The sequence below is a fragment of the Salvelinus fontinalis genome, chromosome 18, assembly GCF_029448725.1.
Source record: "Salvelinus fontinalis isolate EN_2023a chromosome 18, ASM2944872v1, whole genome shotgun sequence".
NCBI lineage: Eukaryota > Metazoa > Chordata > Actinopteri > Salmoniformes > Salmonidae > Salvelinus > Salvelinus fontinalis.
In genome coordinates this window covers 13,284,492-13,303,244 of record NC_074682.1, presented here as the reverse complement: position 1 = coordinate 13,303,244, position 18,753 = coordinate 13,284,492, and the positions used below count along the sequence as shown (strand labels likewise).

General features: G+C 40.7%; 1 protein-coding gene across 1 annotated transcript in view; it reads right to left on the bottom strand.

The window, feature by feature from the left end:
• LOC129815007 (contactin-3-like) overlaps nt 1–5,303 on the bottom strand; it is a 73,837-nt gene extending 68,534 nt beyond the window's left edge. The window contains exon 1 of the mRNA XM_055868255.1: nt 4,394–5,303. The gene's annotated coding sequence lies outside the window, so the exon portion shown is untranslated. The remainder of the gene's footprint in view (nt 1–4,393) is intronic.
• Between the last annotated feature and the right edge of the window lie 13,450 nt (nt 5,304–18,753).

Genomic DNA, 18,753 nt, shown 5'->3' with positions numbered 1-18,753 from the left:
TATTTCAATGGTAAAAGCTTTCTTTCCTAATGCTTTGACCTACATCACTGTTACCACTGGTAACTGATATTCCTCTCAGGATTAAGATTCCTAACCCTTCTCCAGCTTCTTAAAACTTTACATTTTTTTGTGGACTAACCCAGTAGGCTACTAACTTTGGTATTCTTAATATAGTAGTACAATTGTATATAAAACTATTGTTTCATCGTCTTACAAATGTTTACAAATCAAAACATGAAGTCATTTCAATAGCTACAGAATTGTGTATGTTTAGTTTGAAGGGGAGGAATATAGCTGTTATTCCATAACCATTGTTATGAGTCACATTCTGTGAGGAGCCCAAAGCACCAGCCTCCTGCAGCTACCTCCTGTCGCCCAGTACACACTCTTCAGGGGGGTGATCTCATTTGGTTATAGATTACATAATCTTCCGGCCAGTGCTGGCTTAGCACCATGCTCCTGGTGCCAGTAATGGTTCCTCATCTGCTGTAATTGTGGGACACAGTGTCTCTCAGAGTGGATTTCCTGGTGTCTTTCAAGTTTTAGGGGGCATTTTGCCACTGTAAATCGTGTCACATTGGATTACATGCTTTGAGATCATACCCGGGTAGAAATGTGCGCAACATTCCCCAATGTGTCTGGTTTGCTCTGCTCCATCCCAGTCATCCCATCCTATCCTTCCCAGTCTAATGCCGAGACCCATAGAGGACAGACTGTATTTATAATGCATACCTCCAGTATTTTCAAGATGAGCTCTTTATTTTGACATTGCATGACATGTTGGATCCCCAGCTTGTGAGAGAATTCAAGTTGGGCAGTCAACATGTCAAGCAAGATGGCTCCACTGAGTTGATCAAAAATGAAGAGCTGGAAATAGGAATGCATTATCATTAAAGTCTGTCTTCTAGTTGGCCGTGTACTGTAGAGGTAAGGGTGGCTGGATATCACTATGCACTGGCGGAGGTGAAGTGAAATTATGAACACAAGATTTCTCTGCCAAATGTAATGATGCATCACAGTTTCACCTCCACAATGGCTAAGCCTAATGAAAGTCGTTGGCTAAACGTATCCCTGAGTAAATGACATGACTTCTTGGTTAAAGGGGCTGTTGTTTGGTGCATAATTGATAGAAGAGGTGGTTAAAGGCATCCGTTTCCCCCTGAAGGGACGCATAATAGCAAAGAATCTAATAAGGGTGGGAGTAAAGGAGAGAGGTTCTATCACAACATGAGAGGGAGGGTGAGCTGTTTTCAGATGCAACAAGACCTATCGCAAACAAAGCTGGGCCAGCAAGGACTGTAGTGTACATCTCAAAAGGAGACACTGTTACTCAGTTAGTTAAAAAAACAGATAATAGGTAGGCCAGCGTTTCCCCTATATGCTTTGGTGCATTGCTACCAAATTATGGCTGCCACTGCACTGTTAGAGGTATAGAAGTCTGCCCCAGGAAGAGCCCATCGGCCGCCCCCCCGCAGGAAGACCCCAGGAAGACCCCATGCTTCTGAAATAAATCCTAGGGGAAACACTGGCTAGGCTATTCACCATATCACAAGACAGCAGCATCTAAAACCTCATTCACATTGAAGATTATCTCTAATTCAAGAAAGGATACATATAATTACTGTAATCACTATTATTGCCCTCCACTAGAAAATCTCTAAGGCCAGTATGAACAAGCGGAATGATTTAAGTTCTAACTTCCAACATGAGCTGTGATTTACCCAAGAAAGATAATGAGCCCATCTCATCTGTGCCTCACTATTTAGTTTATCCAGCGATCCAGCTGCTGAGTAAACTTAATTTCACATGGGCCAACGAGGACGCATAAATGTTAGTATATCAAAGTTAGGTATTAAAGACTTCGAACAAGGGCATTGAAAGAAGTCTTTGAGATTGTTTCACAATGATGGTCTAAATGCTCTGTGCTGAGAAACTGAATGATATTTGTCCAAGACCAATTAAGTGTACTGACTTGGAATATTTTTTGTAATCTCTTACTATACTGCCCCCTTTCCTCTCCGTACAGCTTTGTACCATTTTCATCCAATTAAAGAATGGTTTTACATAATCATATGAATACCTCTCCTGAGATGTCTCTGTCTGCTGTTTCAAGTGCGGCTGCCATGGAAGCACATCACATAACACAGAACACTGAGTCACTCCATGGAGGTGTCTGATTGGCATGTTGTTACATACATGCGTGCATAAGATAAATGTGATTAGGACTGACAAACTGGCTGTGACTAAGACCAAAAATACACAGCACGCAACGGTGACTAACATAGACTGAGCTCTAAGACAAGGGAGATGTTATTACGTTTCTCACTTTTGTCACTCAGAGAAACATCATAGTGACATTGAGTCACAATTGTTTTATGCATTATACAGTACATTATAGTATAGCAAATACTGTACACAATGAATTGAAAACAAAAAAGTAAGGCCAAACCTAAAAACTGAAAATGATTTGCATTTGAAGACACAATCAATGTCACAACTGTTATCTATTAAACTAAATGTCATGAAGCAAGATCCTTTCATGAGGAGATATGAACTGTTTTCACACAGTGAGTGAGAGAGTTTGTCTAACACCCGAATAGTAGCTGTGCACAAAGGGTGAAAGGATTGATAATTACCGGGTCGAAAACATTTCACCCAAAGAGGGAAGGATCTAGTAACTGAGAAAACAGGAGAATTCCTGGAAGGCCTCACTGTTCTAAAGACAACAGGAAGCTCCAGTGATCCCCTCAGATGTTAACCAAGGGGCCAATGCATCGGTGAACCCCACAGCTACTGCAAACCATGGGGCCAGGAAAGTAAGTGCACTTAACAGAGAGCGAGACAGGGAGCAGTGATCCGTTCCACAACCCTATCATCGTGGTGACATATCCCCAGACCCCCATCCCAATAGCCACAGATATATCACTGGGTTGGAGGTGTGGGATGAAGAGAGGGACAGATGCTTTCTAGACTAAAGCTAGACCTCTGGATCTGTGCATCCATTCACAGCACTACAGTATATTTGAACGTCCTAGATTTTTTCAAACAGAAATGCACTTTTTGTACCAAGATTGCCACTCTGATGTTTTTCAGAAGGGATTTCAAAACCAATTGAGCTAAAATAAAAGGGCCACAGTCCTTTCCTCTGTAGCAATGTCAGCGGCATATTGCAGTGTTCAGGAATAATTCAGCACCTAGCTGCTTATGATGTTTTCACCTCTCATTTGGCTGTGCTTGTTAGCCACAAAACGAGATGAGCAAAGCATGCTAGAGAAATCTATAAATAAACATGAATAGAGGAGAGAGGGATCAAATTCCCCAATGAATAGCACATACTTTGAAGATATATATTGGCTGAGCATCTGCAATTCTGCTGCAGCTGGTGTTCTGTCTTTTTTAAGGGGTTCAAAATATGGTGCAACCAGAAGAGTTTTGAGACATATATGTATTTATCTAAAGGAAATAGAACAAAGGAGAGACCGTTTTGGTCACAAAGGTCCCCCAGAGGCCAGCCACCTGGGAAGCAGACAATCATTTTACACAGTCAGAGGAGTCAATGAGAAATACAATAGCGCCAGCAACATAATTAAAAGCATAATTGAATTAGGTTGGATGACTAATTACAGTTTAAAATGAAAAAGCTAGAGAGCAAAAGATCCATAAGGTGCTCCTGACTGAATTTTATGTAGAGGAAGGGGCTCTATTGCAACCAGCATTAGCCTATCTGCAGTCAGAGCTATGAAGGCTATACCTTCCCTGACTGCATGGAACAAAGCAGCCCCCATGTGGACTTGTGCCCTAGATGAAGAAAATGAGCCTGAGCAGCAAGATAAATCTCAGTAGCCTGGAAAAGCCATTCAAGGCTCCTGGTGGAGTACTATGTCAGCAGTATGCATGAAATGATCATGCACAACCATTATCTCGATAAATGTCTGCTACACACATCTTGTCTTGCTGTTGTTGAGGAAATAGCTTTCTCTGCAATTCAAAAGATAGAAAGTTGAATAAGTGCTTGAATCAGGGTGTTGTTTAAATGTGTCAACCTCGCCACTTCCCATATTTGGAAATGGGAACAAGCAAGAAAATCCAACTATAACCCTGGCCTAATAGGCTATACTTTAGGCACCGTGTGAATTGCATTGTAGTTGCCATAACTTGCTCAGTTTGCTCATCAAATAATTGTTATATTTCCCACTGCCTTTTCGATTATTGAAAAATAAAGAAAAACTTCTCAGGATGTCGAAAAATACTAGTAGGCTATAGCCTATGAAATATTGTGGACTTAATAGACACTCAGAGTCGCATGCAACATAATCACTATTATGAAACATTAAAATAGCGTTTTACCTTATGTGGAAGCTTATCAAATCAACGTAAACTAATAAACACTTACCGAGTTATTAAACAGAATGCTGTTTTTCCTCTTCATGGAATTGGATGAACAGAGAAAATAGTAGGCTAGCCTATTTCATTGATTCCACTGTCCAAATGACATAAATCAGTGGTATTTAAATCAGTGATTGTCTCTATGTCTTTTCCTAAAGAATAAACATTTTCATAAGAGCCGTGGCTCTCTTATTCAGGATCCCAACGAGAGTTTGCGGGTAAACGCTGGTCCACGGAATCGCAGCACCGCACTTCTCGTAAAGAGCCCCGCAAGTCCGTCTCTCCTCTTGGTTTGGAGGAGATGCTCCTCGTTGTAATCCCCGAAGCACCCACGCAATTAGCTCAGGAGTCACAGGGCTCCAGCTCCGACGTCGGGATGTCAACTGTACTCAATCACAGGTGCTTGGTCTAGTCTTTCAACAACTAAGACACTCCAGGAAATGCTGCCAGTCTGGACGGAGAGTGAGACAGAGAGACCTCTGAGCTGAGATTTACATTCTGCGCATCCCCTTGCTCCAGACCCGTTGTACGGAGGCAGTGAAGCGCCCACTGTTGACACGTGAAAACACGCGCACAAATGAAATGCGCCACTGGTCGGGCGCTCAATACTCACCCAGGATGCTCTAATTTCCACGTATTCAAAGCCAAAAAGATGATCTGAAGTATCTTTTTTATATGGCACACGGTCATTTATAGGCTATACGTTGCCCAATTGGAATTAGTCACAGCCATCCAGATAGAGGGAGTTACAGCAGTAGTTTCCTTTCACGACTGTCAGGGTAATTTGAATACCTCGTGGTAATTGCATAGGGAATGCAATGAGCATCACATTGTCACTGATATGATTATGCAATTAAGACCAGTGCTCAAGTCAATAGGCCCAATTCAAATGTATTCCACAGTAGGGCTATTAGACTAGATCTATTTACAAGTAGGTCTATATGCAATAGTCTACTAAAATGTATCACAAATTGTGTTGATCTCTCAACGGTTTACATAACTGTACTTATCTAGGCTACATTCAACAAATACAGTCCTGTCTAGTAAGTGCACAAGCTACCTGTGACAAAACAGCACTCCCTACCGTTGGATCTATCTTTGTTCCTCCAGTATTATCATGAGGGGGTGTCAAGCAAACGTATGTGGGTGGTATCTTACACACCCATTGGTTGATCAATGTCACGGCGCTTTGCTCGATTGCATTTGCCCGGGGTGCGTTCAGTACGACAGAACTGTGTTCAACGTTAAATTAAATGGAAACGGTACTGTACTGATCGACCAGTTGAAATATGGTCTGATTATGGTGGCCCAGAGGGCGATTGTATATGGTGTGCTGTACCAGTACTCTCTGTTATCACCTGCACTCTGGTGAAATTGTTAAGTACTAACTGGTCCACTTCAGTGTTTGTTCCCTTACGAAAAAAGATTGCAGTCAGAGTGCAGTATAACTGCAGTGGTGGAAAAAGTACCCAACTGCCATAATTTCAAATTCTTTATATTAAGCAAACCAGATGGTACCATTTTCTTGTTTTTTATTTATTTATGGAAAGCCAGGGTCACACTCCAACACTCAGACATCATTTACAAACAAAGCATTTGTGTTTAGTGAGTCTGCCAGATCAGAGGTAGTAGGGAAGACCAGGGATGTTCTGTTGATAAGTGCATGAATTAGACTATTTTCCTATCCTGCTAAGCATTCAAAATGTAACGAGTATTTTTAGGTGTCAAGGAAAATGTATGGAGTAAAAAGTACAATATTTTCTTACGGAATGTAGTGAAGTAAAAGTAGTAAAAAATATAATAGTAAAGTAAAGTACAGAAACCTAAAAAAAACGAATTGAGTAGTACTTATTTTTACTTAAGTACTTTACACCACAGTACACGGAAATTACTGAGTCCAAAATAGCACAGTCGACTGCAGTTACTGGACTTGTACTGTCTGTGAGTATAGCAGAACTGATATGGCAGGCAAAAACCCGAGGACAATCCATCCAGAATTAATTTTTTTCAGCTCACCACTGATTAGAATGGCTGTCAATGGGATTGCAATTCCAGATTGCAGTTCCTATGGCTTCCAATAGATGTTAACAGTCTTTAGAAAGAGTTTCAGGCTTGTTTTTTTAAATGAGCTAGAATTTCTAGTTTTTGTAAGTGGCTCCCATTTTGGCTGTAGTGTTTGTAGCGCATTCCGGTGAGGGTGCACTCTTCGTTATTTATCTCCGGTAATGAACATGCTATTCTCTGTCTTAAATTGTATCGTTTATTTACATATTAGGGTACTTGAGGATTGACTAGAAACATTGTTTGACTTGTTTGGAAGAAGTTTATTGGTAACTTACAGGATTAATTTGTATGCATTTTGAACGAGGGAAACCGGTGGATTACTGAGTCAAGCGGGCCAACTAAACAGACTTTTTTGGGATATAAAGGACTTTATCGAACAAAAGGACCATTTGTTATGTAGCTGGGACCCTTGTGATGGCAACGAGATGAAGATCTTCAAAGGTAAGGGATTTATTTTATCGTGACGCCTCTGCTTGGTTGGAAAATTAACTTCTTGACGCTAGGGGTCAGATTTCTTTTAAATAACGTTCCCAAGGTAAACGGACTATTTCTCAGGTCCAGATTGTAGAATATGCATATAATTTACAGATTAGGATAGAAAACACTCCAAAGTTTCCAAAACTGTCACAATATTGTCTGTGAGTATAACAAGACTGATTTTGCAGGCGAAAACCTGAGGAAATCTAACCCGGAAGTGTTTTTTAAAATGTTTAAATCTGTGTTGCCCGTCTTTCTTCCATTTAAAGGGGTATCAACCAGATTCCTTTTCCAATGGCTTCCTCAGGCTGTGACCAGGCTTTAGACATAGTTTCAGGCTTTTATTTTGAAAAATGAGCGAGATTTTTCAAAACTAGTCAGGTGTCCTTTGATTAGTTCCTGCGCGCGAGAGGGGTAGCGCTCCATTTTCTTTCTCTCTTTTATTGAATAGGTTACGGTCCGGTTGAAATATGATCGATTATGTATGTTAAAAACAACCTGAGGATTGATTATAAAAACATTTGACATGTTTCTACGAACATTACGGATACTTTTTGGAATTTTCCTCAAACGGAACGAGGCTGTGGTTTTCTGAACATAACGCGCAACCCAAATGGCGGTTTATTGTTATAAAAGTAATATTTATCGAACAAAAAGAACATTTATTGTGTAACTGGGAGTCTCGTGAGTGCAAACATCCGAAGATTATCAAAGGTAAGCGATTAATTTTATTGCTTTTCTGACTTTCGTGACCATGCTAATTTGGTGGCTAGCTGTTCTAGCATTGATTGATACACTCACAAAAGCTTGGATTGCTTTCGCTGTAAAGCATATTTTCAAAATCTGACACGATAGGTGGATTAACAACAAGCTAAGCTTTGTTTTGGTATATTTCACTTGTGATTGCATGATTATAAATATTTTTTGTAATATTTGGCGCCCAGCAGTTCAGCGGCTGTTTAGGAAAATGATCCCGCTAAAGGGATCCGTAGCGCAAAGAAGTTAATGTAATGCCTTTGTGTGCCTGGCGCTATCCTCAGATAATCGCATGATGTGCTTTCGCTGTAAAGCTTTTTTGAAATCTGACAAAGCGGCTGGATTAACAAGAAGTTAAGATTTTAAATGATGTTTGACACTTGTATTTTCATGAATTTTTAATATTCAGATTTTTGTCATTTGAATTTCGCGCTCTGCAATTTCACCGGATGTTGAGTTTCGAACTATAGTTTTGGAAAGTCGGTTACGACTTCTACTTTGTGCATGACACAAGTAATTCTTCCTACAATTGTTTACAGACAGATTATTTCACTTATAATTGTAAGGGCTGTCGTTCTCCTCTTCCTCGGACGAGGAGAGGAGAGAAAGATCATCAGACCAAAATGCAACATTCGGGAAATAAGCCATCTTTTATTTAAACACGACGGCACACGAAAACAAATACTTTTACAAAATTACAAAACAAGAAAACGACGTAGACGAAAAAACCTGAACATGAACTTACTTAACTAAAACGTAAAACTCACGGACAGGAACAGACTACATCGAAACGAAACGAACAACCGAACAGTCCCGTATGGTGCAAGACATAACACAGATACGGAAGACAATCACCCACAAACAAACAGTGAGAACACCCTACCTAAATATGACTCTTAATTAGAGGAAAACGCAAACCACCTGCCTCTAATTAAGAGCCATACTAGGCAACCCAAAACCAACATAGAAACAGAAAACATAGACTGCCCACCCAAAACACACGCCCTGACCATAAACACATACAAAAACAACATAAAACAGGTCAGGACCGTTACAATAATTCACTGTATCACAATTACAGTGGGTTAGAAGTGTACATACACTAAGTTGACTGTGCCTTTAAACAGCTTGGAAAATTCCAGAAAATTATGTCATGGTTGTAGAAGCTTCTGATAGGCTAATTGACATAATTTGAATCAATTGGAGGTGTGCCTGTGGATTTATTTCAAGACCTACCTCCAAACTCAGTGCCTCTTTGCTTAACATCATTTGAAAATCAAAAGAAATCAGCCAAGACCTCAGAAAAAAAATTGTAGACCTCCACAAGTCTGGTTCATCCTCGGAAGCAATTTCCAAACGCCTGAAGGTACCATGTTCATCTGTACAAACAATAGTACGCAAGTATAAACACCATGGGACCACGCAGCCGTCATACCGCTCAGGAAGGAGATGCGTTCTGTCTCCTAGAGATGAACGTACTTTGGTGCAAAAAGTACAAATCAATCCCAGAACAACAGCAAAGGACCTTGTGAAGATGCTGGAGGAAACAGGTACAAAGGTATCTGGTATCCACAGTAAAACGAGTCCTATATCGACATAACCTGAAAGGCCGCTCAGCAAGGAAGAAGCCACTGCTCCAAAATCACCATAAAAAAGCCAGACTACGGTTTGCAACTGCACATTGGGACAAAGATCGTACTTTTTAGAGAAATGTCCTCTGGTCTGATGAAAGAAAATATAACTTTTTTGGCCATGATGACCATAGTGATGTTTGGAGGACAAAGAAGGACGCTTGCAAGCCAAAGTACACATCCCAACCGTGAAGCACGGGGGTGGCAGCATCATGTTGTGGGGGTGCTTTGCTGCAGGAGGGACTGGAGGGACACTTCACAAAATAGATGACTTCATGAGGAAGGAACATTATGTAGATATATTGAAGCAACATCTCAAGACATCAGTCAGGAAGTTAAAGCTTGGTCGCAAATGGGTCTTCCAAATGGACAATGACACCAAGCATACTTCCAAAGATGTGGCAAAATGGCTTAAGGACAACAAGGTCAAAGTCAAGGTATTGGAGTGGCCATCACAAAGCCCTGACCTCAATCCCATAGAAAATTTGTGGGCAGAACTGAAAAAGTGTGTGCGAGCAAGGAGGCCTACATACCTAACTCAGTTACACCAGCTCTGTCAGGAGGAATGTGCCAAAATGCACCCAACTTACTGTGGGAAGCTTGTGGAAGGCTACCCGAAACGTTTGACCCAAGTTAAACAATTTAAAGTCAATGCTACCAAATACTATTTGAGTTTAACTAAACTTCTGACCCAGTGGGAATGTGGTGAAGGAAATAAAAGCTGAAATAAATCATTCTCTCTACTATTATTCTGATATTTTACATTATTAAAATAATGTGGTGATCCTAACTGACCTAAGACAGGTAATTTTTACTTGGATAAAATGTCAGGAATTGTGAAACTGAGTTTAAATGAATTTGGCTAAGGTGTATGTAAACTTCCGACTTCAACTGTACTCGAATTGAACCGTACTTCACCCAAAAGTAATAGAAAAATGGACCCACCAGTACCAGCTCGGGTACGGTAAGGTTCAGCACCCAGGTGGAAAAACCCTTTAATTCAGGTGTAAAGCCAGCATCTGAAGTGAATCCCCATGTGATGATCATGTACAGACTGTGACTGTAGCACGCCATTTCCCCTACCTGAAATTTACTATAGGGCTGCCTACCCCCTCAGCCTTTGCACTAGCCACTTTCCCTCTGGGAATCCCTGTCGAAACCAGATGCAGTTTGATTGCCATCTTAAGTGGAGGTACAATTCACAAACGTTGCCTCAGCCCTTGAAGAACGTTGGTCACTTGTGGCGTTGATATGACCCACAATTCAATGCAAACTGTAGTCACATGTCAAACTCTGGTGGCCGTGAAGTGTCAAATTAAATCAACAAGGCTGCATGTTCGGCATGTCAGAAAAAAGTATGAAGCTAGCTTGCTAAAAAAATATATAGACGCCATTGATTTTCGCTTGGGCAAATTGGCTTAGTCTCGTAGGATAGCCTATCTAGTAATCTCTAAATAGTGTTTATATTTGCTTATAGTACTGATGACAGTAACGTTAGTCAGACAGACAGCAGGGACTTGTATAAACCTTGCGGTCTGGTCTGTCTTTTCTTATTGTGACGTTTATTGATAACAACCTACTTGCAGTTACTATGACAAATGAAAATGGTTGCTATGCAGGCTCTTCTCCCTTGTTATCTAGCCAACTACACAGAAATCACTTCAAACTTAAGATGGAAAGACAGCATGCTAGCTGCATTTTGTTTCCTTTTACCTGTTTTCTATTGACTTTGTTTTTGCATTTGTCCATAAAAATAAATGCTGATCTTGATTTCGCCTGGATCAAAAAATATGTCTATATTGTCCAGACACGTTCACTCTCTAGAGGATGTTGGAGATCGCGTTTCAAAATTAAAACAACGTCGCAGAGGTCAGAAAGACAGACCAGACCGCAAGGTTTATACAAGTCCCTGCTGTTGCAAACCAAATGCTAGGTTAAAACTTCTTGTCAATAGGGGGGCGCCATTTCGACTTTGTAAAAATTCGTTCCCAAATTTAACTGCCTCGTACTCAATTCTTGCTCGTACAATATGCATATTATTATTACTATTGGATAGAAAACACTCTCTAGTTTCTAAAACCGTTTGAATTATATCTGTGAGTAAAACAGAACTCAAGTTGCACCTAACTTCCTGTCAGGAAGTGAGAAATCTGAAATCAATGCTCTGTTCCAGGGTCAGTTTATTAAATTGCATGTTATCTATGAGTCGACATGCACTGCATACGATTTCCCCTAGATGTCAGTAAGCAGTGAGAATTGGAATGGTGTTGCTAGGCAGATCTGAGGCCATATAAAGGCTCATGGAACCGGGGGTGCACTCTTTTCAACGTTCGTCATGGCGCAAAGGAGGATCTCAGGATGGCATTCTGAAAAGCTCTCGTTATAGGCCTTAGATATATCCGGCTCTGATTTTATTCGATATAGGTGTTAAAGACATCATAATGTAGTTATTTTAAACCGAGTTATATCAGTTTATATCAGTATATTGCGATTTTCGGATATTTCTTTGTGCTGCGTTATGAAGAGTTGGGCACGTCTGGGCCACATAGCTAATGTTTGCTGCTAATTCCTAAGTTGAAGACGGCAATCTACAACCGAGCAACGATGATTCTGGACAAAGGACCACTTGCACAAGATTCTGATGGAAGCTCATCAAAAAGTAAGAACTATTTATGATGTTAATTCGTTGTTCTGTTGAAAAATGTAAAACTATTATTCCGCCATTAATTTCGGTGCGGTCTCGCTTTAGCTCACGCTGTATGTCGTAGTAACGTTAATTTTAAAAATCTAACACAGCGGTTGCATTAAGAACTAATGTATCTTTCATTTGCTGTCCAACCTGTATTTTTTAGTCAAGTTTATGATTAGTTATTGATTAGATTAGGTGCCTCTCCCAAGATTTCTCCCGACATTTTGTTGGCAGCTTGGCTACTATTCTCATTGTATAACCACGATTTGTGCCGCTAAATATGCACATTTTCGAACAAACAATATATGTATTGTGTAATATGATGTTATAGGACTGTCATCTGATGAAGTTTTGAGAAGGTTAGTGAAAAAATTTATATCTTTTGCTGGTTTATTCGCTATCGCTAACGTGCATGAATCAATGCTGCTGTGTGGTTGGCTATTGTAGTAAGCTAATATAATGCTAAATTGTGTTTTTGCTGTAAAACACTTAAAGAATCTGAAATATTGGCTGGATTCACAAGATCTTTGTCTTTCATTTGCTGTACGCTGTGTATTTTTCATAAATGTTTTATGATGAGTATTTAGGTAATTCACGTTGCTCTCTGTAGTTATTCTAGTTGCTTTGGTGAGAGTTGTGATGGTGGCTGCAATGTAAAACTATGATTTATACCTGAAATATGCACATTTGTCAAACAAAACATATGCTATACAATAAATATGTTATCAGACTGTCATCTGATGAAGTTGTTTCTTGGTTAGTGACTATTTCTATCTTTATTTGGTCGAATCTGTGATAGCTACCTATGCAGGAAAAAAATGGTGGGAAAAAAAAGTTGTGTCTTTTGCTATGGTGGTTAGCTAATAGAAATACATATTGTGTCTTCCTGTAAAACATTTTAAAAATCAGAAATGATGGCTGGATTCACAAGATGTGTATCTTTCATTTGGTGTCTTGGACTTGTGATTTCATGAACATTTTATTATATGATATCCCTGTGGCTTTAGGCTAGGCTATGCTAGTCAGCTTTTTTGATGGGGGGGATCCCGGATCCGGGTTTGTGACTCGTGAGAGTTAAGCAAGGGGACATATTTTCTAAAGGCCTTTTTACAATGTAGATCAAGTTTATGCCTGGCTGGGCTGATGGGACAGTGGATGCACAGTGATTTCTCTAATAGAACAGCTGGAACGCAGTTTAAACCAATCAGCATCCAGGAATAGACCCACCCATTGTATAATAAAAGCAATACATGTGACTTGCTCCATCATCATCAGTCGCATTGACCCCAACATACATTTTCAGCTGTTTATTATTGTTGAAAAGAGGAGATTCTTAGCTTCAAAATGTTGTTTAATTTAAGGATCAGACCCTTTTTTTCAATTTTCGCCTAAAATGACATACCCAAATCTAACTGCCTGTAGCTCAGGCCCTGAAGCAAGGACATGCATATTCTTGGTACCATTTGAAAGGAAACACTTTAAAGTTTGTGGAAATGTAGGAGAACACATTAGATCTTGTAAAAGATAATACAAAGAAGTTTTTTTGTACCATCATCTTTGAAATGCAAGAGAAAAGCTATAATGTATTATTCCAGCCCAGGTGCAATTTAGATTTTGGCCACTAGATGGCAGCAGTGAATGTGCAAAGTTTTAGACTGATCCAATGAACCATTGCATTTATGTTAAAAATGTTGTATCAAGATTGCCCAAACATTTCATGTTCAAAACTGTGCACTCTCCTCAAACAATAGCATGGTACTCTTTCACTGTAATACCTACTGTAAATTGGACAGTGCAGTTAGATTAGCAAGAATTGAAGCTTTCTGCCAATATCAGATACGTCTATGTCCTGAGAAATGTTCTTGTTACTTACAACCTCATGCTAATCACATTAGCCTACGTTAGCTCAACCATCCCGCAGTACCACCAACCCTGAAGATGATAACGTGTGTATCAACTCTCAAAGTTGAGCGCAGCGGAGTTAGTTACAACGGAGGTATCCCTGATCAGCTGTTAAAAAACTCCAACGTTTCATTGGGTTCTGTAACTTCTATTGCCTGTTCATTCGGAACTTCAGTTATACGGCCGCTGCCCTTACCAGCCAAAAGACCCTGACCCTTCAATGGACTGATACCCCCCCTGACTGCGTTCAACAACTTGAAACGCCGCTTCATCTCAGCTCCTGTCCTTTGCCAACTTGATCCGACCCTTCCTTTCACTCTGGAGGTGGATGCCTCCGAAGTAGGAGCCATACTCTCTCAGCGGGTGGGAACACCTCCCAAATCACATCTCTGTGCCTTCTCCAGGAAATGATCCCCCGCTGAGAGGAATTACAATGTGGGGAACAGAACTCCTCACCATCAAGCTGGCCCTCGAGGAGTGGCACCACTGATTGGAGGGCGCACAACATCCCTTTCTCGTCCTAACAGATAATCGTAATCTGGAATATATCAGAGGGGCCAAGAGGTTGACTATCCTACCGATCCTTGACCTTGGCGATGTCATTTACAAAATAGCCTCCAACATTCTACTCAGCAAACCGGATATAGTCTATCACAGTGCCACCCGTTTTGTCACCAAAGCCCCATATACTACCCACCACTGCGACCTGTATGCTCTCGTTGGCTGGTCCTTGCTACATATTCATCGCCAAACCCACTGGCTCCAGGTCATCTATGTCTTTGCTAGGTATAGCTCCGCCTTATCTCCGCTCACTGGTCACCATAGCAACACCCACCTGTTGCACGTGCTCCAGCAGGTATATTTCACTGGTCATCCCCAAATCCAACAACTCCTTTGGCCGACGACCCAACGGCAACGGAGGGTGGAGCGGGAGAGCAGAGGCGGGTCAGTCCATGACCTTGTCGAACCAGCCTGCCGGACCTCGCCCCCGAGGTCCCCCTCTGCTCCCCCGCTTCACCCTCCGGTGCCGTTTGGTCTTCAGGAGCCTCTCATGGGGGAGGAGGGTAGTGTACTGTAAGGGTCTGCTTTTCTTTTCTTAGTCAACCTTTTTCTTTGTGTTCTGGAACGTAGCCCTGTCTTTCATTTTTGTTCATTGATTTCACCTGTGTTCATTTCTCACCTGGTCTCATCAGCTGCCTATTTAGTTCAGTTCTTTCTGTTTGTATGGTTGTGAGGTATTGTTAGTTTTTGACTGCCTACCTGTGGTTGACCATTGCCTGCCTCTGACCACGATTCCTGCCTTCTGCAAAGGCTTAATTAACATCTGCCGCGCTCTGCGTGTGAATCTACACCTATTCCCCCCTGAGTATTCATTACAGTGGGTGTGCTAGCAAGCTAAACAGCTAGTTAGCTAGCTTTTTAGTTGACTGTTAATGAATGACTCATTTTGAAAGGTGGATCTTGATTAACATCTGAGGCTTTTAAAGTGTACTTACACTATGATTTCTACATTCAAACGAATTGGATTGGCTAGAAAACACGAATTCTAATTTTGATCAAAAAACACATCAAGCCAATACTTTATGCTAATGAGCTAGCGTGACTGAAAATGATTGTGCACGTCACAAATATTACATGGAAAACCAAAGCATGCCGAAACTGAACACATAGAAAGTAAACCGTTATGGTACAGTACCCAGGTACAAAAACTCTATTAGAGAACAGTTTGTAGTGTGTACTCACAGACAACCAATATTGTCATATTCAGTAGGCCTACATTCATTATTTCAAGCTAGAATCCTTAGTTGCCACATCTAAATGAATGATATATTAATTCTTGAAGACTATAACTTGTAAATGAGCTTGGTTCAACTGTCATACCCTATGAGAACCCCCCAAAAAGCTTGTTTTACTCCAATGTTTGTAAACAAACTCTATAGTCTCAAAACATGGTTAAAACTAGATTTTTTAAAACATATATCATGGATGGTCCTTGTATCCATTGCTCTGTCTATGAATTTGAGATGGGCTACATTTCTCCAGGGCCCATCCCTCAGCTTTATACCAAAACAGAGGCCGGGTGTCCGGTTTGTTATTGTTTCAATTAAGAATTCTAGCTGTAGCCCTTTCCTGCAGTCAATGACCAAAAGGCCTCAATGACCAAAAGGCCTCTGGCCTCATGGGTGGAATGTTAATACTTTATTACATTTTATTTTTACGACACAAATCCGGTGTTTCTATGCCAAACAGTTTTATATTTCAGTCTTCTGTGATGTACTGTAAATAGCGTGTAATATTGGAATGCAAACTCAAAATGTAATACATATCTGACATGGTACAGGTGTCTTCTTTTTTTAAGCCCATAACCATGTGTGTGAGGTGTATACCTTTGTTTCAAAGTAGATTTGTATAAGACTACCAAGAATCACTGTGTGGCCCTGATGTAGCCAACTGCAGTAAAAGGTTAAACTCTGAAAAAGTACACAGCAAATGTACACAGAACACGTCATAAGCCATGGCAAAATGTTTATAATTATATTAAATTAGCTTTACATATCACACCCTGGTCTGTTTCACCTGTCTTTGTGCATGTCTCCACCCCCCTCCAGGTGTTCCCCATCTTCTCCATTATCCCCAGTGTATTTATACCTGTGTTCCCTGTCTGTTGCCAGTTCGTCTTGTCAAGCCTACTAGCGTGGTTTTCTGTGTTCCTGTTTTTCCTAGTCTCTGTTTTCTAGCCCTCCCGGTTCCGACCTGTTCTGCCTGCCCTGACGTTGAGCCCGCCTGCCTGACCATTCAGCCTGCCCTGACCTTGAGCCTGCCTGCCCCCCTGTACCTTTCAGACTCTGACATGGTTAATGAACTGCCTGTCCTAGACCTGCTTATTGCCTGCCCCTTGCATTTTAATAAATAACAAGGGCTCAAACCATCTGCCTCCTGTGTTTGCATCTGGGTCTCATCCTGAGTCATATGAAAACTGCAACATTTTCTCTTAGCCTGATGGCAAAATGTGAATATCAGGAAATTTGTCACGGCAGTCTAAGTCCTCCTCCTCAGACGAGGAGAGGCGAGAAGGATCTGAGGACCAATGTGCAGCGTGGTAATTTTCCATGATTTAATTAACACAAAACACTATACAAAATGACAAAACAAACTAACCGTCACAGTCCTATCTGGTGCAGACAAAACACAGAGACAGGAAACAACCACCCACAATCCCCAACACAAAACAAGCCACCTATATATGATTCTCAATCAGGGACAACGATTGACAGCTGCCTCTGATTGAGAACCATATTAGGCTGGACACAGAAACAGACAAACTAGACACACAACATAGAAATTCCCACCCAGCTCACGTCCTGACCAACACTAAACAAGCAAAACACATAAGAACTCTGGTCAAGATGTTACAAAATTAGCTATACAATGGCACATTTTTCTCTCTGCCCCATTGCAAAATGATTAGAATTGCAGGAAATTGGCTTTAAAACAGCAACATTTTCTATCAGCCTCATGTAAAAATGTATAAATGGCATGAGATCGTCTATAAAACAAAAAAAATTCTCTGCCCCATGGCAGAATGTGTAGAAATACAGGATGTTAGCTGTTTTCCTAAAAATAAAATGAAAATGTAAGAGCACTGAATTTAAGGGTATAAAGTTCACACGTATGCTACAGTTAAGAGTGTACTGATGAACTTAGGGCAGCATTGTGGTTTGAGCATACAATTCCATTTAGTTGGAAGCTTCAATGAGCTTTAAAAGGCCCGAGGGTAGGCTATCCTCTAATCTCATGTCAGAGCAAGAGAGCAGGCTAGATAAGAGATGCGGTATGTTTGTGAAAGGGGGCAGTGGGTTAATAAAAACAGGGAGGTCAATACCATGGCCCTTGCACCATGTGCACTCAACAGTATCTGTATGTCCTGGGGTGCTGTCTTGTAATCCAGCAAAGATGTTGCTTTCCAGGTAAACAATACGTCTGTGAGCACTGCAATGCAATTTCCACTGCGTACATGGTTGCTGCTTTTATATATATGATATTATTAAATCTATAAACATTCTAACAGAATTACTAACATACCAACCATATGCTAACACACTGAAGACAATAGTATGAATGATTAGGATTCATATGTAGCCTACTGTCCCCCTTCTCTCCCCTGTAACTATTCCCCAGGTCGTTGCTGTAAATGAGAACGTGTTCTCAGTCAACTTACCTGGTAAAGTAACAGATAAATGAAAATAAAATAATGATTCAGTAATAATTGTTATTACCATGTTATTACAATGTTGTTTTTACACTGTTACCAGTTCACATTTAAACCAGCCTCATGGATTGTGAGCACTCAATTTCAAATGTGTGACCCATTAAAACAGATGGCTTGATGACATGATCTGAACCTGAATGTGGTGTCATAGTTGCAACTGCAGGTCATAAGCAGGTGCATGTGTGGAGAGCTTCAAGCTTGGTTATGTGCTAGTCAGTGGCCCATCACAAAAACATGTCAGTGCATTGTTTTATGTTGCGATGCAGTGGTAGACATCATCAAACAGAATTTGATCCCTCATTTGGGGGAATTTCCTGTTGGGATTTCTCACATCAAAGGCAGCAGGTGTGGAAGATCCATATGGTTTATCTGCTGCTTCAGGAGACCTTTTTGAAATGAATGGTAATGCCATATTCTAATTTGCCATAGCGTATCTGTGTCACTCGATTCTTTGTGTGTATAATTCCTAATTTGTATTTGATTCACAGTATGTATCGTAAATAACGATTCTCCAAACAGATTAGCAAATCTGAGCTGAGCATGAATATAAGGTCCTTCACTCCCTTTACTGATTGTCA